General features: G+C 31.2%; 1 protein-coding gene across 2 annotated transcripts in view; it reads right to left on the bottom strand.

Moving 5' to 3' along the window:
- LOC142330671 (sialin) overlaps nucleotides 1-22552 on the bottom strand; it is a 162683-nt gene that overhangs the window by 62955 nt on the left and 77176 nt on the right. The window lies entirely within an intron of this gene.

Raw genomic sequence — 22552 nt, 5'->3', positions numbered from 1 at the left:
TTTTTTTAACAATAGACCACATAAGAAAACATTCCTACAATAACAGTTACAAAAATACGTACACCGCACAGCGAACCACGGCACTGTTCGCTGTGGTTCGAACCACAGCGGCAACTTGTACACGCGAAGGAGAGTTGGGTTGCAGTGGGGGTGACAATGCAAGTAATGCTACCGATAGGCGGTAGGGAAACCCGCTTACACAAATGGCAATGAGTATAGATTAAGAATACTTAATGTTCTTAGAAATTAATGTAACGTGAAAAATTTATCTAATTATTACAATATTTTAATCGAATAATATTTTACGATAAATATTACAATATTTTTCATAAAGAGAAAAATTCCAGATATATCTTTAAAGTTAATCGAACATTTAAACCAATGAAATCGACTTTTCAGGAACAGTGAAAAGTTTCTTCGTATTTATTTATGAAGTCGTCGAAAACATATAATCATCATACCGACGCAAACTGGTCTAAAAAATGGTTAACCTTATTGAATAAAAGTAATTTTTATAAATTTTGTTAATGAGCATTTGAAAATTAAATCAAAAAAAAATAATAAAACTAATTTTCAAATTTATTCTAACTTTTCATTGTTAACAAAAAGTACCAGCAAAAAAACCGGTTAGGTCTATTTTTATTGATGGTACATCAAAGCTTAATGTTAACAAAAGTAATAACCATTGCATTTTTTCGCAGAAAAACCTACATGAAACTACGGACAAGGAAGTGTTGACTTCATTCAAATCATAAATGAGGAAGTGATAACTCGGGTACGCTACGGAAGTGATGACTTGCTTGTTAATTTTTATAATTATAAAAATAAAACGATTTTAAAAAGCAAAATAACTGTAAAAAAAAGAGTGATGCAGCGAGGAAATTATGTCTCACGTTTTACATATACTGTACTATGTTATAATATTTTTAAAATAAATTGTGATAAATACTTCTGTTTACAAACTTTTAAAAATTAATAAAAGCTACTTCAAAAAACCCACACTATTAAATAAAAACTTACATGGACTTAAATTTAAATATCGACTTTTGGGTTGGCCTCAAATTAAAATAAACTCCTAACTAAATATATATTTTAATTTATAGTGCTTTTTTCTTTCAAGTCCATTTTACCTTTACCAGTTATAGGAATTGGCCGATGAAAAAGCTGATTTCATAAAAAAAAATAATTCTAAAGCAACACAAAGGAAGAGATTTGCTCCTAGTAATATAGAAAACACCTTTTTTATGCAAAGCGTAAGATAAGGCTCTGGATTTTTTAAGTAGATATTTTTACCTCAAATAATCAACTAAGTTTCTAGAATTTCCCCCAAAAAAATTATGAATATCAGATTATTTTTAGGACACATCTTTGCACAATAACTATTAAATAATTAGCAATGATAAGAAAACTATTAAAAAAACTCAATTTGTCTAATTCTCAAATTATATTTATCCTTCCTTTAAAAGATTTTTACCAAAAAACACACAATGAGGCCATCAGAGGAACTTTCCCCACAAAATAGAAAAAGAATCATCGAATATATCGACTTGGTGAATATATTTACAAAAGAGATAGGTCAAATTGAAACACTTTTCTTTTTTTGAAATCGGTAAAAATATGTTCATGAACTGCTGACTATCTTTAATTATAGTCAATTAACTTACGCTTAATTTAAGATGTATATTTTTTTATTGTTGATAATATTAATTATTTCCATTAGACTTATTAGATTTTAATTAATAATTAAAATATTAACAAATAATCTATACAAACAAGTTGCCTCATTAATAGTGAATTACTTCAATTAGGCTCTAATTGTTAAATGAAAAACTGACTATTCAGAAGGTATTAAGAAAGTAAGGTATGTAGTAGGTGTTACACCTTATTGGAATGGATTTTTTTTTTATATAATACGTATATCTGCAATGTAAACAACTGCCTAAAAATATATAATAACTTTTCCTTCTTGCCGAAAAAAAAATCAGTGTAATTAAGAATATAAGATGGTTTGGACCTGTTAACGAAAACAAGCTGATTTACAACAGAAATTTTATTTTTGTAGATATATATACATAAAAATTTGATGTGGACAACACATGAAATCCTTCTATGCCTATTAAATTACATATACACATTTTTTGCTGCACTTCGTATAAACTTATTTCATTTGAAAGTGAAATACGATCCTCCAATTCTTTAACCAAGTGGATAGTTACACAATTGCATTGTGGTGGACACCACACTTCATCACATTTTTTTGTGGTATTCGTCTCAGCATTTCATATAAGTTTATATATAAATTTTGTTTTTCGCTTGTAGTTAAGTGGTTTAAGTGAGAACGAGTTGGATCCGTAAACATGCACACATAGTTTCGAATCCGACTTCATACACATATATTTTTTTTAACCTTTTTTTTATTTAAATATATTGATTTATTAATAATTATTAACCTCTATTAGAATTTTTGAATTAAAATGAAAAGTACATAAAATTTTATTTCACTAATAACGTCAGATATTTTTTTAATATTTTTTTCTTGTTATTAATTGAATTATTATTTATTTATTTTTTATTATTATTTATTATTATTATTTATTATTTATTATTTATTTATTACAATCAGAAGTTAATAATTATTAATAAATTAATATATTTAGATTAAAAAAAAGGTTAAAAAAATGTATATGAAATGGGATTTGAGGGGATGTGCCATCCCCTTGTGAAATCCAAATTTTTTATTAATTAAAATTTTATTTGGCTATAACACTGGAACCAATGAAAATAAGTACCAGTTATGAAATATTGTTGAAACACTCTCAATGAGGGCTTATTACTTCAGGTATTAAAAAGTACAAAATTCTAATTTTTGGGGTTTTGGGCTTCTTTGAACACTTTTGGTTAAGTCTACTACAATCAAAGGGAGAGGTGCACAACTAGATATTACAACAGTGCTAAATCCAAAATTTCAGCATCCTAGGGCTAATCGTTTTTGAGTTATGCGAGATACGTACGTACGTACAGACGTCACCCCAAAACTAATCAAAATGGATTCAGGGATGGTCAAAAAGGATATTCCAGTTGAAATCTGTAAACCGAAATTTTTCGCAATCACAATACTTCCTTTACTTCTACAACGAAGTAAAAAAGGAGTTGATTTCTATGAAATGCAAGATTCAGAACTCCATAGGTGTATAAAAAATATAATTCGGCCGAATGTTTCTATTTATAGCAAGGGTGGTCTTTATGTTTTTATGTTATACTCTCGATTATCCGGTCATTCTCTTATTCCGAAACTTAATTATATCTACGAGACGGTATGACCAATTTTAAAAATTGAAATGGTTTATTTTTTACTATGTTGAGTGCTAACGTTTGCATAAAAAGTCTAATATGGCATCCACATGACTTCCTTGTACGCCTATTAAATTCCATATACACATTTTTATTAAAGAAAAAGTACATAAAATTTTATTTCATTAATAACTTCTGATATTTGTTTACATTTTTTTTATTGAATTATAATTTATTGACTTTTTTTTACAATCCGAGGTTAATAATTATTAATAAATGAATATATTTAAATTAAAAAAAAGATAAAAAAAGAAAAGAAATTAAGTCTGATTTGAACCGATGTGCCTTCTCCTTGTAAGATCCAAATATTTCATTAATTAAAATTTTATTTGGCTATAACTCTGGAACCAATCAAAATAAGTACCACTGATGATGTATCGTTTATTTAACGAAAAATTCAAGAACAGATTCACTGAAGAAGAACTGAAAATCGTAAGACATCAACAGATGAAAATGTTATTACGGTGTGAAAGCCGATTTTACCGAAGATTTAAAATTATGTTTGTAAAAAAAGAAAAAACTTCCAGTGTTTTATAGTATGCCTCTCGGTAAGAGATTTTACTTGTAGATAAAATCTGAACACATTACACTGTTGCTGCTTCCAGAGTGGTAAGGAAACTCAACCGAAAGAAAGTGGTTCTTTTCAGGACTGCTTTAAACCTCCAAACAGTTAGGTATAACTACACATTGTTAAAACCAAAGATTTTTTCAAACAATAGTTTAAACACATAACTGGATGAACAGGTCACAAGGCCTACATTGGGATTTGAGAAATCAAATCACGGTATAAATGATGTGGGGGCAAAGAAGTATCTGCGTGATGTAATCTTTTAAAAAAATATATATTTTTTTTAAATTAGATTTTATTAATTGTAATTGTTTTATTTTTCACACAAAAATTACATATATTTTGTTTAATAATTTTTTCCTCGTATATAGAAAAAAATAAATAAAACTCAATTAACTTATTTTAAAATTGAAACTGATGAGGAAAATAAAAAATAAAATTATTTAATTTAATGAAGAAATCTATAATAATAAAAATTCATACGGCTTATTTAGAACAAATTCTGCATCCACGAGATGACTGATATAGCACCAGCTGCCAATCAAACGGACGATCAAGTTCAAGACCTAACCAGACAAGTTTTTTCCCTACTTTAAATATTATTCCTTTCTCCCACCGATCTCTGTGGTGTGTGTTTGTGTGTGTGAGAGAAAAAGCGTGTGTGTATGACTGCGACAACGACAGCTGACGGTTCTGCAGTATTACCAATCTTTGAAATATTCAAATAACATTTAAAATGAAAAAAAAAAATAATAAAAATTAAAGTGTGAAAAAATATTAAAATCCAGTTGATGGATTTCAACGAGTAGTTGAAATATTAAAATCCAACTACTCGAAGAAAGAGAGAATTCCTCACAAGGAAATCCAAGGGGGATCCAAAATGGTGGCAGCAGATGGGTGGAGCCAGGGAGGGATATTCGACTCTGATTGGTCATGGGCAAAGGGGTCGAAAAAATCCAATATGGTGGGTGGGCAGAGCCTGCAAGCCTATTGACTGCTGACGAAGGGGTGGGGAAATTCAAAATGGCCGCTCTCATGGGAACAAAATCCTCCAATCCTACTGATTCGTTGACGGAGTTCCCCCTCCACTCAGCAATCTCACAAAATAACTGATAAAGTACATTTCCCCTGATAAATCTACACACTTAGGGCTTTCCCAGAATAGTTAAGAACTATTTTCGTTCAAAATCAATATCAGTTTTTTCACGAGTACGATAATCAATTCGGACGAGGACAAGTATTCGAGTAATCCGTGACCACAATAGTCTAATTTTTCACAATCAGCAGCGAAGGTAATCACCATTACCTTCGTAATGGTGATTAGAGTGTTTGCACACGGGCGGAACGATCCACCTCAAATTATTATTCAATTCAGTAAAAGTCGGGTTTTTTTCTTTTCGAATAATCATCATCATCATTACCAACATCATCGTAATTGCCGAAAGTTTATCAAAACTGTCGCACAAAGACATTTCGTCTTTGTAATCTTTAACCACACGATTCTTCTTATCGATTGTATCGGTGAGTTTTTAAACTTTTTCTTCAAAGATATGCCGATATCACACTCTTTCAGCACAACCCAGTCGTTTAAGCTCGATAAATTAGCTTCGAAATCTTTTATACATCTGCGATGAGGAATAATCAACAGTTAAGTGTAGGCTAGTACATAACTTTTGATTATTGAATTCGAAAACAGTCCGGCTAGAATACCTTTCAAAAGAGTCAGCCTTACCACGGTAACGAGCGGTAACGGAGACACCAACTATTCGGACGCTTCCATATCTTAACATCGATTACGGTCTATTATTTTACCATCTTGATTATAAATTATCCCCGTACCACTAATACGACACAACCCTTCTAGGAGGTGCTTTTCACACACGATTCCAACCCCTTCACCGTTCGTTGAAATCCATCATGTTATAATGGTTACATATACAAACAGCTACATTACATGCGTAAACGGTTTTCGACTAAACTTTATCTCCTCTGATCAAATAGCGTCCGCGATCATGCCCACTATTCTAAATACTGTAATTCATATAAAAAATTTACGTTAAATAAATTGTACTGATTCATTTGTTCAAATGATTGTTTAATGTTTCTTTTTTTACATATTAATTACATTATACTTTTATATAGTTTACATTCTTGTGTCGTATTTTATTATAAATGAGATGAGATGAATATGTTGTGTGTAGTTATGAACGTAAAAAGTGAACAATAATATTAATGAAATGCATACATTAACATCAACTGTACTTACGCTAACTAGATATACATCTGTAAAAAAAAGTAGAAACCGAGATAGTACCAAAATAAAAAATAAGAAATATAAATACATAGCATATGGAGCTGAACACCCTCTGTACAGAAACATCCGCTTTGCAAGGCACATTTTCCACCCTTGCCGTAATCCTAGTTGATGTGATAATTTTTTCTATAACCCTGCCACCGCCACGTCTTTATCTCGATTTCAACTCGGACTTTGGGAACGGTGAACGAAAATGAAGAATCGTATAGAAATACAGACCAACCATAGCGATTTCTCTAAGGATAAACTCACCATCGTTGCTGAGGAAGCCGTGAAATTCAATAACTTTTTTAATGACGAATGCTAAACCGCGTATTAGGTCTTCACATTTTCATAAAATTTTAAGGTAATGTTGGGTATATTCCCCACCACTTTTCATAATCTTTTATATAACATTATCACAGATGTATTAGTGATAAATTTATGAGGTGCGCTGCTGACGGTGCTCGTAGAAGAAGGTAACTGATGTTTTTACGGTCGCTGCTAAGCTATTGATAAATGTACGCCTCTGAATTCACAATACTACCCGTACGACAATTTACAAGGTGATGTGAATACAAAGTACGAAATGTTCAAATGTTCGCCACATTTCGTTTGCGTTATTACAATAGGGCGGAAGATGAGTGTCCTACTTACAGTTTTAACGAATTCCAAACGGATGAAACGTTGATTGTAATCGAAAAATGCAACCTCTCTTGTTGCGACCGATGGTGGTAGAAAAGTTTGTAATGAAACTAACAATGATAAAGATTACTGCTGGTCGCATATGATACCGATCAAAATTCGGATATAAATTAGCGAGACCGATGAATATTGAAGGGGTCTTCCTATAACTTTTCTTTATCCAATCATGTACAGGAATTGTGAAACCCCCTTCACCAAAAGAATTTTCTAGAGTGCGTCTAAACATTCCAACAATTTGTTGACTCTTGCATCATTTGCAATTCACCGTTACATCTGTCACAAACGTTTTTAAACAAATAATCCTTTTCAGGACCAATCTAAACCCCCATACAGTACTACAATTGTTATTATTATTGTTCAATTATCGGTGTGTGTGTGTGTGTGTGTCTCCCAATGACGACAGCTGACGGTCCTGCAGTACTATCAACCTTTGAAATATTCAAATAATATTTAAAATGAGAAAAAAATAATAAAAATTAAAGTGTGAAAAAATATTAAAATCCAGTTGACTAGTCTGCGAGGGAAGAGAATATTTCCCACAGGAAAATCCAAGATGGCTAATATAATATGGCGAATCCAAGATGGTGGCTGTAGATGGGCACAACCAGGGAGGAGAGACATTCGACTCTGATTGATGAAGGGATGGGGTAAATCCAAGACGGCCTCCGTCAAATGACCAAAATACTGCAATCCTATTGTTTCGTGATAAGTGAACCCCATATATGTACTACTACTGACTCTCAAAAGGTCATAAATTGCTGCAGATGTAGGTAAATCTCCAGTAAATAAGTTGATGATGGTAGAATAAAACTGTATTTTATAATCAAATTTAGAAAAATTGTCGAAGAGTAATAGGTTCGAAAGCAGACGTAGCCGACGGCAAGGAAAGAAATAGACATTGGGAATGCAATAGCTTGACATAGAAACAAGTTGTTAGTACAAAAAAATGAAGATGTTCTGCCATAAGGTTTTAACCTTCAGGTGTCGCAAAAAGCAGGAGTTTTTATTGTCGTCTAGGAAAGAAAAACATGCGACAAATATGTGTGGTAACTACTGCCACTATTAATATAACACGTTCGTCAAACAATCCGCAGTTACTTTTAATTAGAAAAGTTAGACCATTAATTAAAGTAGAACACATCGTAATTTAATAAATTTTATTGCTGCAATAAGCGTTGCCGTATCATAGAATTGCTAAAATTATGTTTGAAAAGTTTCACTAGTAGAATGAATCAAATTTATATAATATGCTATTGTACCACATTTCAGTAAAAATTGAAATACAAAGGGTTCTGATAGTTTTATAAATCAGTAAGAAAAAAATATTATATTAATTTTAATTAACTTTTAGCGGTAGAACGCAAATAAAATGACAACGAAAATATTTCATTAACAGCCTTAAAAATTATTTTGTTAAATAGCTACCTACCACAACAGAAGTTCATGGGAACAGGGCGAAGTAGGCTAGTTGTTGTGTAATCTTAACTTGTCGAAAGAAACTTGTTTAGATATTCTTGGGTCATTGGCACTGCCTGGTACAAAACTCGCATTTATTGCCATTCGCAATTTCTTCTCGGAATTAGTCAGGTAGCTTTCAAATTGGATGTATTAAAATCGTTATTATTTATAGCGATCCATACTTAATTTAGAATCATTATAGACATTTGCAGGTTACATATAGTAGTTAACAAATAGCTAGTTATTCTCATTCGCGCATATTCGTACAGACAGCTCATAAATACTTTTCGACTGCCTGAGTGGATAATTTTCTTTTCATAAGAAGACGGTATTATTCCATCTCCTAGTAGAAACTAAGTCAGAAGATTATTTTCAAGAAGTTCAAACGTTCAAGATTCCACTTGAATAAAGTGAAAAATTTTCTGTTTTATGTATTGTGATATGGAAGGGCATATAGAAGTCCCATCTTAAAAAATATCCACAAAATATTTGTAAAACTCTTCAGATAACTCTTTTGAGATTAATAGATACCAAATCAGAAAAAAAATTGTTTAATGATTTAATAATATTTAAAATAACAATATTAGTAATATATTTTAAGTGCTGTATATTTTATTAATTAATGATTTAAAAAAGAAAAATTTAAACTTATGCTGAAGTATAAAATTTAAGAATAAAATATCATTTACCCTGAAATAAAGATATTAAATTATTGTTTTTATCGAACGATGATAATAAATAAATTAAACATTACTTCTGGAAACAATGGCTTAACTTTTAAAATTTAAAAAGGTGACAAAATAAATGTAGAAAAATTACCCAGATATTTCATTACTTACTATCACAGAGGTGATAAAAATTGTAAAAGTAACAGTCAAGAAAAAAAATAATTTGAAACTGAAATAAAAGTAGGTGAAATAGAGTGTAATCTTAAGATGAAATCAGTTTTTTCATGACCTTAGATTTTTATTTATGATCCTTTAATAAATTGAGAAATTTCTTAAGCAGTAGAATACAGAAATAATAATAATTGCAATTAACATTCCTACCTTTATTTTGCAGACATTAACGTTTATCTTAATTTCTTTTTTCTTATTTTCCTTTTGTGTTCAGTGAAGTATTCTCTTTTTGTCATCCAGGAGTAGTCATTCATCATAGATTCATCCCATCTGCCTTGATAACGTCGTTCCATCTGCAATATATCTTTTTTAAACCTTTCTCCTTGTCCGTCCCTGATGTCACACAAGTTTAAAGGGAAAAAGTCCAAACAAGAATGTAAAAAATGAATTTTCAATGTCATTCAGCAGCCTAAATTTTTTATAAGCCTAAGAAATCATTTATAAGCTAATCATGCTTTTCAGTATTTCTGTTTCCAAGAAAACCAATAATGATCTCTTTGAATGACCTCTTCCATGATGCTGGTCCTTTAGGATTCAGTTTGTTGACAAATATATTTTCAGGAATTAATTTTCTTATTTTTGGCTCAATGAATATTCCCTCTTTTAATTATATATTGAATACTGACAACATTTACCGTTCCTGGGGTAAAGTTATTTCTTTTTGTCCAGTCTTTAAGTCCGTAGTGTTTATCTGTAGCCCGACCATCTCAAAAACACAAGAAACACATATATTTTGTAAAGCCACTCTGGACAGCGAAAAGAAGGCCTATCACTTTCAGGTCATCAATGATTCGCCTTGAGTGTTCATCATACTTAATAGTTTTAAAAATGTTGACATACTTTCTTATGTTTCTTTCATTCCTACAGCATGTGCTACCGGTATAAAAGAAAAATTGTTCGAGTTATGCAACAACACTGCCTTTAATCTTCTTTTTGATTAGTCTATAAATAAACGCTAATCATGAATAACATATTCAATTGCTAGTTCAGATATTAGCCCGCTAACATCATGGCTGGGTTAGTTTAACGTAGCATTTAATGCATACTGCAGTGGAGCCCAAGATTTATCTAGGTATTCCAAGGGACAGTCAAAATTATGTTTATAAGCAGTTTTCAGTAGATTCGATACTGGTTTTCATTGAATTTTCGTGGTGAATTCTCCGCAAACCTAACAAAAAATATTTGGAGGCTTTTTACAAGTCCAGTTTGTATTCATTGTAAATTCAAAATGTTTTAATGAATGGAAGTAAACTGAAATATTACAGAAATACTTAATTATAAAAACTATTAAGTTTTAATTTATAAATAATTAATTACTTAAAATACTTTATAAAATTGTTTCACCATGGAGTGCAATAAAATACAGCGCGAAGCACGTACATACACACACAACTTAACAAATCTTGAAGTTCAATAAAATAATACCAAAAGTTGTTCTGTCATAAAAATATTTCTCTAAATTTGTGGCATCACATACGAAACAATCTTTATAATATGGGTAAGATAAAACCACTAGCACCACTAAAGAACACAGTAAGTTATACCAAAAGCTGCACTCATACTGAAGACAAATTCGTTACGTTGAATTACTTATTACTTGACTCACTGACATGTCTGGCTTGACATGAAATGACATCATTAGACAGTTATGTATAAATATAGCTCTACAGCATGCAGCACAATATAAATCAAACGTGAAGAAGCAAACATACAAACGTACTAACTTAGTCGTATTGTTTGTTACAGGAATGGTGGAACAAATAAATTTAAAGAGTTGTAACTTAAGAAAGTTACGTGATGGGTTGTTTCGGAATACATATTCAGCATAATTTATATGCTGAATCTGAATTCAGCATATGTATACATATAAAATAGAACACCTACTCCCTTTTCAGTTCCAAGTTTTATGTTGACCAGTGCAATCATGTAGAAAGAAATAAAAAACACCTGCACATTTTAAAATAAAACTATATTTTCAATTTTAAAATTTACAAGAGAGCATTAATTCATTTTTTTTTTTAAATTTGCAATAGTTGAGTTTGCAATGCAGGTGAGAATTTATTGCGTGCAACCTTGATTTAACAAAGGTATTAGAAAGTTGATAGAGAAAGAGTGAGAAAAAATGGAAAAAAATATGGCAGCTAATCAAATACATATTGGCAGACTTAAGAGTAGACTTAATAATAGATAATAATAAATTATTTGGATGATGATAAAACGTTTCATAAAATAAATCCCTGTCAGAGAAAAATATTTACTACTCAGTTCTTAGACCTCTTCTGTTCTTCCAGGTGAAAATGATGCAGAAAAGGAAATCTCTTTTAGTAGGTCGTTATCTTATGAATTATTCATATAAATAGAAGAAATTGAAATTAATATTTCTTTGAATTCTGTATTGCATAATTTTAATAAAAACAGTTTAAAATAAATATGAAGAAAACAAATTACCAAAATTTCATTTAAATTAATACCCATATTCGTATTTCATCGTTACGAAAGTGTTAGCGAAATTGTGATCTGATATAGAGTTTGTGAAATTCTGGGAATTTTTTGTGAACAAACATGTGACACGGATAAACATATTTAATTTTTAATATAAAAAAAAAAAAATATTCAGCTTTGTTTCTAAATGAAAATATTTCTTATGAGTATTAGGAAATGAGTAGGTTGTACACCGTTATTACGGTTTTTGTTCACTCCCATGTTGTCTACAGTGAATGTTTATGTTAAAATAGAAAAAACCTTATGTACAATGTGTATTTCAGTAACAAAACAGTCTTAAGGTCAAATGTTAAAATTTTAAAATGGAATCATGCAGTTGATATCTTAAAAAGAGCCATGTGTTGACCGTATCTCATGTATACATTGATCAGTATCGGTCAGCATGGAACTTCAAAACTGAAAAAAAAAAACTGTTATTACATAGCAAACCGTATGGGCATTATAAGAAGTCAGAATTCACATTATGTAATAGACTTTAAAAAAAATATATTTATATATAAAATATAATAAGAGCAACATTAATAATATTAGAAAATATAAGTATCAGATTTTTTCAGATGCCAATCAAGGATACTTAAACTGTCCGCAAGTACTTGGTTCAAGTTATTTTCATATTAAATTACAATATTATGTTACGTTGTAGGTTGTCTATTTTTCAATAAATATTTATTCCAAATTTAAATGTTTTTATTATCTGATTTATTATTTAGAGGAATAAATATTACGTTAAAATAGTATTTTATTTTAATACAATCGTAGTGAAATAAAGATATTTCATCGCTCAAACCAGATATCTGTTTAAATAATATAGTCAGATTGTTTATGCGTCTGCCTCGATGGATGACGGAGGTGTTTGTTCGACGTAGTGAAAACTTAAAAATTTAAAAAAAAACGATGCTAACAAATTATTTTTCTAATATTTTAATATTAATATAAATAACAATATTAATTTTTTTTTTTTAGGTTTTTAGGGGCATCGACTACTTTGGTAATTAGCCCCGTCGCACTTCAAAAAAAAATTAAAAAAGAAAGTTCATAATTTCCGATTTCCATTTCACTTTGAAACCTAATTTTTAACGCCTAGGCTTTCCTTTCGGCCATCATTTCGGCATCTTCTTCTCTTTCTGATACCAATGATGTTCTCCGGCTTCCATCAGGTGATGAAAGCTTCGTTGGTGCTGTTAGCATCGTTGCTATGGAATCTAAACTAGCAAATAATGCACTTTCGGCGGCTAATGAGCTGGATACGATCTCTAAGGGAGTGCTGGGTCCAGCTGAAATAGACGCTCTCACCGAAGCTGTTCTTTGAGCTTTTGGAGGCTCTATTAGAACAGTTTGTATATCGTCTGTGTCTGATGCTTTCTCAATAATGACTTGCACCTCCATTCCGGTAGACTCAGATTTTTCCCGTACTCTTGACACAGTTTCCTTAGCCTTCTTACTCGACGACAGAGTGATCTTTTTGTTTTTGCCAGATAAATCAAGATTTTTATTCATTACGTCAATTGATGGCGTTATAATCGCAGGTTTTGCCAGATTTTGGGTTGCGCTGGTACGAGTCTTATGTCAACGACGTCAGTCCGGGAATGAGCCTTCTCATGTTTACTTTGTTCTGTCCGATGAATCGACTCAAATTTTGAATCAATGATTCTTTCTATCATTGTCGCAAGAATTGGTGCCATCGTATGAAGCAACTGCTCCACGTTAATTTTAGATGTGGAAGAAGCACCAGCTGCTTCTTCATATGTTGTCGATGGTCGAGGTGTTCGTGAATTGATCATTTTCCTCGCTTCAGGGTAACTGACTTTTTGAAGCATTCTAACTTCCTGAATGGCCGTTTCCAATTTATATACTGGGCAGTTCCTTGATTGACAGTTGTGGTACCCTTTACAATTAATGCAAATTGGAGGGACATGGATCACCCTCATGTGTTTTCATTCCACACATGCATATTTCCTGCGCTTCACATCTAGCTGCAGTGTGTCCGAAAACGTTGACACTTAAAACATTTCATCGGCTGCGGAATGAATTTCAGGAGGATTAGGCCTATTGAATGTCAAAACATGCGAGGCCAAAGGAACAATCTCACCATTTCTTCTCATAGTGAGTCTGCGACAATATGTCACTCCCTGACTAGACATTTCCTGTACCGTTTCTTCTTCTGTACAGTTTAGAAGATCACGGCAAACAACAACTCCTCTGGATGTGTTAAGGGTGCTATGCGGTTGGACAGATACCGAAAATTCACCGATCTTCTTCAATGCCTGGACTTTCTGGCTTTGAATGTCGTTGATAGATTCGACATGCAATCCATTAAAAGTCTTCTGGATTTCCTTGACAGGACCACCAGCACAATTAGCAATCTCTCTAGCGATTAAGAATGGACTAACCTTTTGGATGTAACCATTCTCTTTCGTAATGATCAAAAGTCTTGGTTTTGGAACATTTTTTCCAAACAAAGCTCTTCTTAAATCTCTATTGATTCTATCAGCATCTTTTCTAATCTTATCTGACACCTTGCTTTTTTCCTCTTCGCTTGTGGCGAATCGGCGGTTTCTAAACGAGGGTGTTTACGTGCACCCTCTGCCACGTTTGTTTGTTCAAGGAAATTCACGAAAGTTTATCCCTTCTGGGGATAAACTTTCGCCAGGGTACACCCCCACTCCAGGGCTACTAACCTTGGAGGTCCGATCCGGTACTCCGGTGGAACCGTCATATATCCTGGCAGAGAGCGGATGCGCAATCTCTGCACTGACTCCAGGCTCCTACTCGCCGAAGTTTTCAGAGCTCCCATGCACCGACATACATGGGCACCATTGCTACATGCTTGCATCGCAGGGGGCATGTAGACAACGGAAGGGTCTCCGCTACACCTGCAATAACATTGACCCTGGCCGCCACATCGCCAGCTCTAAATATAGTATGTGTCCACTTTCTAATCGATTAATTGTTCATATCCTGCAGGTGGCCGAAAAATCTAATCAGTCTGGTGACCTGAAGATGGAAACAGGTCCAAAAGAGTAACGTATCCAAGGAATTTATTCGGAGCCCCGTTAGCAAGCTACATGTATTGTACGTACAGCTGTTGCCGGCCTGGACGTGGAACGTAGATGTTGTGTTCCGGACGTGGGGATTACCTACCTCAGGCCATTATTATTATTATTATTATAAATAAATAATAATTCCTATTGTATTTAACTAATATTATAATTGTATTACTATAAATATTATAATACTATTTTTCTATCAAGGAAACCAAAATTCATGAAAGTATGTATACTATTATAATTTTATGTCCACCGATTTGTCAAAATTAATCCATTTACGATGAGGAGCATAAAATAAGATTATTTATCATATTATCTCGTGTTCGCGGCTCGATCAGGATGCTGAGGGATTGACAGTTGAAAATGTTTATATAATTACAATTTATTGGTTTAAAAACATAAGTAAAAGAAAAATCAATAATAATGACAGACAATAAAAATTCATCTTACAGCAATATTTAGAATAATTACAATAATGGCAACGGTAAATAATAATAATGATAATAAACAAACATTATATACAAAACAGAATTTAAAGTAATTGACAGGATTTATTCACAGGTAGATAAATAATGAAAACTAGCATTTATTCCCATTGACAAAAGACAACATGACCGCTAGTCTTAACATTTTTAACCATTAATCTTGTATTAACAACAATAATATAATAGATATGACAAGTAAAAAGTTCTTTGCCTGCAAATACCTCTGCAATCCATAAATAAAAGTACCCTAATAATTTAGGAATGAAATTTAGTACATCTCTTTCACTTATAGTCTTTAACAGTAACTCACCGAACCATTACTTGTGACTTTACCTTAGTTGCACCGATTTAGTTAACTTTGAAATTAGCTCCTTCGCTGACCTCCTCGCAGAATACTCTTGCTGACTGACGTCTTGTGGACTGATTTGCTGAATTCATCTGGCAGACTCCCCTCGCGGAACTGATTTTTAACTGGTCTTCTCGGGAGTATTTACACTTCTGTTCTCTTTAACTGCCGGACCGGACCCAACTAGAAGCGTGAGAACGATGGATCGATTCCTTTCTTTCTCATACATTCCTAACCTTGGTCCGGTAACTCTTCTCACGGAATGAACATCTGTTTAAGTGTGTCTCAGTGGGCGGTATTACAAAAGACGATTGTTAAACGGACCTGTTACCTTTACTAAAAGGATTTCTTTTCGCCCCTCTCTGGATTTCTCCCATTATTATATTTCTACTACTTTCTTCTTAATTGGTAGGAATCCGTTACTCAGATCCGCTGTATCGGTCTTGTTACACTATGTTATGTTCTACTATCGGTACTTCAGGCTGAATCACTCCTGACAATGCCAAGAAATAGTTCAAGTAATATCAAATTTTTGAAAGTAATTCTAGATTAAGATACGAAATACAAAACATACATAAAATATCTATCTAATAGTCTTACAGTTACCGTGTTCGAATTATAATTGTAGATTTCTTGTCACTCTAAGTTAAAAAAAAAATTATTATTATTCCTTGAGTGAGAGTTATCAAGTATGGAATACCTTTTACTACAGAATATATATTTTTAAATCAACAAAAATAAATTGTACAACGAACCATTAAGTTCATTTTTAGTAATAATCCCATAAACTTATTAGGAATTACAGCCTTTGGTGATATAAACATTTTCACTGAAAAATATAGTGAGACATAATATGGTATACCTCTTAGAAACAATTTATACATTTTTTCAAAATATTATATACAAATATCAAAATATCATATACTTTCGGTCACTTTCCACGAATCTATACTTTTTTTATATACAAATGAAGACAATTAGTTATTAACGCGACAAATTAATTTTATTTTAGAATAAAAAATGTAAACTCAAAATTTACACGGCAAACACAAACATAAACAGTCTTCATAAAAACTTACATCGTCTCATTTCTTGGGTCTATTTCAGGCAAAGGTAAAACATGTTTTTAACATAACTTTATTTATTTTTATTGTGTTGTATTAAGAAAACCAATTGGTGTATTTTCTTTTTGTGATGTTTTCGTATACAAATGTCTCCTAATAAAATAGCTTAATCTGGCAATAGTACAGATTTTAAATATGAAATAAAATGCGAGAAAGAAAGAGCGTAATTTTAAGTTTTTGATATCGTCATTATTTTAAATTAGTTGATTTTTAGTGGATTTCCAAAGAATTTGAAAAACACTACTGCTCCAGGTCATGTTTATAAACGTATGTATGTATATAATTTTTTCAGCCGCTCTACTGGACACAAATCTTAATCGATTTTGACAAAACTTGTTGGGGTCACGTAGCTATTGGGAATAGAACCCTACCAGATTTTCAAGCGAATCGGGGTACATTTTCATTTTATTCTACTGGGCGTAATATTTAACTGATTATAATGAAACTTACTAGAATGATGTAAATCTAATTGAAATAGAACCTTATTGGTTTTCAAACGAATAGGTTCACAAGGACCGGAATTCGAGGCTAAAAACTGTTGTTGTTTTTTTTTTTTTTTGACGTTTTCAAGGTTAACTAAAACCGGAAATTTGTCCTTCTGACGCACTTACTGCAGCAGAATTTTTATTTTTATTTTTACATATTGAGATTTTTTTCTTTTTTTAATTTGTTATATTTTTTATTATGTTCAAGCTATTGTATTCTGTTCTCTGTTCATATCATATTTTTACATTATGTATTTGTTTTACACTTATTATATTTTTGTATTTTAATGGTTCGGTGCTCGTACCTGGGTTATCAGTGTTCCGTGAGGATTGTTTCCTATTTACTAGGATTGGGATAATTTTCTTTTACACTTATTCCGTATAGAGTTTCTGTTGTATAATTTTTGTTGGATAATTTATTCAATACTAATTAAAAAAATAAAAGAAACAGGAAATTGTATAAAAAAAATTGTCAATATTATACTCCATCACGGAGTTTGTTCCTTTTACTTTCGTATTTCTAATCAGCATTTTTTATCTGTATATATATATATATATATATATATATATATATATATATATACGTATTTTTGTGAAAAAACATAATTTTTAATTTTATTGTTTATTACACTCTATTATATCTTCTACTTTTGTTTTTTTTTTAATCTTTCAATAATATTTTTTATTACGTGATATATTTAAGAACTCCGTCTGCGCACCTCTTTCAAATTGTAATGTTGTATTAAAAATACTTTTTTCTCTCTCTTTTTATTCTATAGTAAAATCTGATACAGCATTTCTATTATATCAGATACTGAATGATTAATTATTACACGACTGCCTGTGTGTATGTGTGTGTGTGTGTGTGTGTGTGTGTGTGTGTGTGTGTGTATGTGTATATGTGTGTGTATGCATGTATGTATGTATGCAACTTTTTGATTTTAACAAACAAGCATGCATGCATGCATGCTTGTTTGTTTGTTTGTTTGTTCGTTCGTTGTTCGGCCGTTGAGCTGCTGCGTTTCACCGCAGCAGCTCAACGGCCAAACCTACTTGGATGGATGTACTCCGTGTTGGAACCCTTACGTTACCGGGAGTGCCATCGGCTATGTGTTAGCTGGGTTTCAACTGAATGATTCAAATCAATCGAATGAATAATATTACAAATATAATAGAATTAAAGTTACGTATAATAAAATAATATTAAATAAATTTTTTTTTTAAATTTGTAATAAAAATTACTGTTTAATAATAATAGACTTCCCATGGGGACTTCTTGTAAGGCTAGAGTTGGATGCGAGCACATCGTGCGAGGCTAGCTAATCATCAACAACTGGTAACAAACGGGGCACCTCAGGGGCACTGTTTTCGGAGGTGTGATGGGGTGCTCTTATTATATCTCTGCAAGCAATCGTCCGGTTTCCAGAATTCAAACGGGCTATTCGTTAGGTTGAAGGCTAACGTTAGCTCGCATCAGGTACACTTTCGATCTAAGAGATTACAGTTTTTCGGAAATGTTGTTATACCTTCGCAACCGGTCTTCTGATTTTCAGAATTCAAGCATGGTATTTGGTAGTTTAACACAAAATCATGATGGAACCCACCCGAATGCATTTAAGTATTTTCGTTGGAGGACAAAATGTTCTTATCGATGAAAGACCTCTAAGAACTTAATCATTAGACAACCTTGCAATTTCTACAACATAAAAAATATATTTAAACAAATTAAAACCGTCTGAAAGTTAATTGATCACCCATTATTTTATTTAATTAAATACTGCATAACGATATTTACTCCTTTATTTCCATACCTTGTTTTCTTCTTTTTTTAGTTCGATTTATTGTCATTATTTTAGTTCAATTTATTTATTTTTATTTTTTGGCAGTTTTTTTAATTTTTAAATTGTTTTTAATATGTGATAATATTTTCATTGAACGATGATTTTAATTTTATTTTTATACTTTTGTTTTTCTCTGTCATTAACAGTTAAGTAAGGGAATCTTTTTTTATTTTATTGAGGAAAATTTCACATATTGTGTTTTGTTGGATGGGATATTAATAAATTTCATGGTAATGGGTAATGTTTATTTAAAATTAATTCTTTTATTATATACAATTTTTTACTTTATTTTTTAAATAGGTTACAAAAAATTAAAAATGGATGTAATGCAATTATATTTATTGTTTTATCTCTTTTATTTATTAAAATTTAATTATTTTATAAAATAATTTAATTATTTTATGATATACGGATAGAAATGTTTAACTAATATGGAAAGAAATTGTTCCAGTTTTAACGTATATTTTTTCATTTGTTTAACTAACCGATCAGGACTGGCGTTTTTCATACGCTACAAAATTTCCGTTTCATATTCCTATGTACAAGATTCAAGGTTATATAGTGAATGAATCATTCAGAAAAAAATATTATTATTATTTTATATTAGTTATTAATATTACTTTTTTATATCCGATTTTTTTTTATCCAGGAGCCATAAAAAAGCTAACAAAGCTAAATGGAAGAATAAAATATTATTAATAATAAAACCAGTGTATTATGTAATAAAAAAATTGTTAACTAGTAAATGAAAAGAAATTATAAGGTGAGCAGAAACAGAAACATCCCAAGACACATCAGCCGAAAAGTATTCTTGAATAAGCCCATAAGAATTATTATTTGATGAGCCCATCAACACTATTATTTTTCACCGTCAGAAATACCAGTGTTCTCAAAAAGACAGGCTTCAAAGAAATGGAAACACTTCCGCTGTAACTGGTTAAGTATTAGCATCTTTGGTAACTGATGCAAACTCAATGAAGGACATTACCCCGCAGTAAAAACATCACAAAAAGATAATTTGCTGCCGGTTTTTGCCGAGGTCGAGTGAAGTTGTAGGCTTCAAGCCTATAGAAAAGAAATATAAACAAAAGAGAAAGGATAAAGTTACAAAAATGTTTTCGATCGGCTTATTATAACATTATTTTCTCTAACAGAAGATCATTAAGCTAAAGGGATGTTTTTAAAATCTAACCAAAGAATTATACAAACACAAACTTGATGTTACAATAAGTATGTTAACGAAAACTTTGTTTAGAAAAATATTTTATAAACTCTCTGACCTCAAGTCTGTCAGTGATCTGATAATCAGCAATAACTGCTTACTTGAATTAAAGAATTCTGCAATCTAATAAACTGGTATTTATATTCACTCCAAATTTTATGGATATGATTTAATATTTCATTTTTCTAAAAAAATCAAAATTTGTTTAATGCAGATTATTCATCCTCGTTTGCTTATTATTATTATTATTATTAAACAGACACATATTTTAGGTAAGCTAAACCTTAGAATTAAATACTTGAAAGTTGAGTATTAGACAACTTTCAATTTATACAGGCATCAATTAAGTTTCTCCAATTCGCCTATTTATTACTCGGAACCTGAAGAAGTGTTACCTATTCGAACGTGATAAATCTAGGTTATTGAACATGATAATTTCCTTTTTTCTACGTTATATGTCGTAATTATAGTTGTTATTTGAAGGTAATAAAAATTAATACTTATAATTAAAAAAAGTCCAGTTTGACACATGCATCGAGTCTCTTTTGTTCGAGGAACACAGACAACAGCAGTAATACGTTTTAAAACCGACTACTCTGTTACTCCGTTACTTTCCTTGATTACTTCGCCACTGTAATACATTTATTATTATCGAAAATTTATCTACTTGTAATATCTGAAATTAAAAAATTCAGTAAAGGAATAAAAAAAGTAATCTACCTGTTACCCTTTAAACTCGTAATACTTCGTTTTTCTGCCAAAATTAACCTCCAACTACTTCTCCCAAATTAGTTAATCGAAGCTAATTATTTTACGTTTGTTTTTGATAGTTCGATTTATAAAATTGGAAGTGAATTAATACACTTTTACATCAACATTAGACAAAATATTAGCTGCATTAAAATAACATCGAGTTGTATTAAAACTAAGTTTTTAAAAATTACGTAGTAAAACAGAAAAAGGTTTTAATAATTTATTATATAATTTTATAGAACTGTTACGCAATCTATTACCCTTAAATTCCCTACATATACTTATTTTATTCACAAACCACTTAACGATACTTAAATTACGTATTTTACTGATGAAACTACACAATTGCCAATCTAACGTTATAAAATTACGAAATTCAACTGCTAGGGTAAATACTCTGTAATATCACAGCTTTCAGTAAACAGGATCACAATTCTATAAAAAATAATAATACATATTACTCGCATGCAACATTTTAAATACATACGTATATATCATACATACATGCTAATAAGTAGATTCTAACCAATGTACACTACTGATTTAAATAGTCTATGTTAATCTAACCAGAGATATATTTTTAACATGGAGAGAAAAGAACATTAAAGTTATTGATTTATGTTTGTGTAAACTGTAAACAAGATAGCTGTTTTGGGGTACGGAATCTGCAATCATATAAGGCAGTTTATTCATAGACATACGTTTTCTGCAACTACCTCCAGTAATTTTAATCTACTTTAATAAATAATACTCACTGTAGTTTACACTGTATTAACTTACAATAAATGTTTGGACAATTCCACCGCTGACATCGATGCATTTTTCAACTAGTTTCCTTACATTTTCTGACGCCAACCTAATATTATCTTCGCGTTCCTTGATGAAGGCAGCAGCATTGAGAAAGCGAGCGATCAGTTCATCACGTGTGTCTGCTTGTTTATTACCTCGTATTTTATCCATCCCTATAAATAGTTATCAAAGGGAATAAGGTTTAAAACCTTATTCCTTCGGTAATAAGGCTTTAAAACCTTCGGTAATCTCGATGACTAATTTACCGGCCCTCTTTGTCCAATCCATTTACAGTAAATTTTTCATGTAAGAATTGTCTTACTCTATTCAAAAAATGTGTTGCTGCTTCATCAAGTAGATAGTGCATTTTTCATAACATTTTTCTGTTGAGTTTTGTTCGTCTTGTTTTTAAAAATAAATCCGGGCGAAATTTTTCGCTAACCGCAACTCGATAATAAAGCGTTTTCGTACATCTGTTTTTATGGGTTTATTTCCTTATGTCAAGCTGTCAAACCAGTTCCCAAATTACTTCTTTTGCTCCTGAATCACTCTGTGTATTACATCAGAAAGTGATGTAGATTTTTTTTACTTTTTTCCTGGGTTAATGTAATGTATCAAAATACCACAAATATTCCCTAAATACTCATAAAAAACGATCACGGTTTTCAATATTTTATAGTAAAG

Source organism: Lycorma delicatula, chromosome 1 (genome assembly GCF_047948215.1).
Source record: "Lycorma delicatula isolate Av1 chromosome 1, ASM4794821v1, whole genome shotgun sequence".
NCBI classification, from domain to species: Eukaryota; Metazoa; Arthropoda; class Insecta; order Hemiptera; family Fulgoridae; genus Lycorma; species Lycorma delicatula.
The sequence above is the reverse complement of the archived record's forward strand: the minus strand, read 5'-3'. Positions and strand labels throughout refer to the sequence as shown.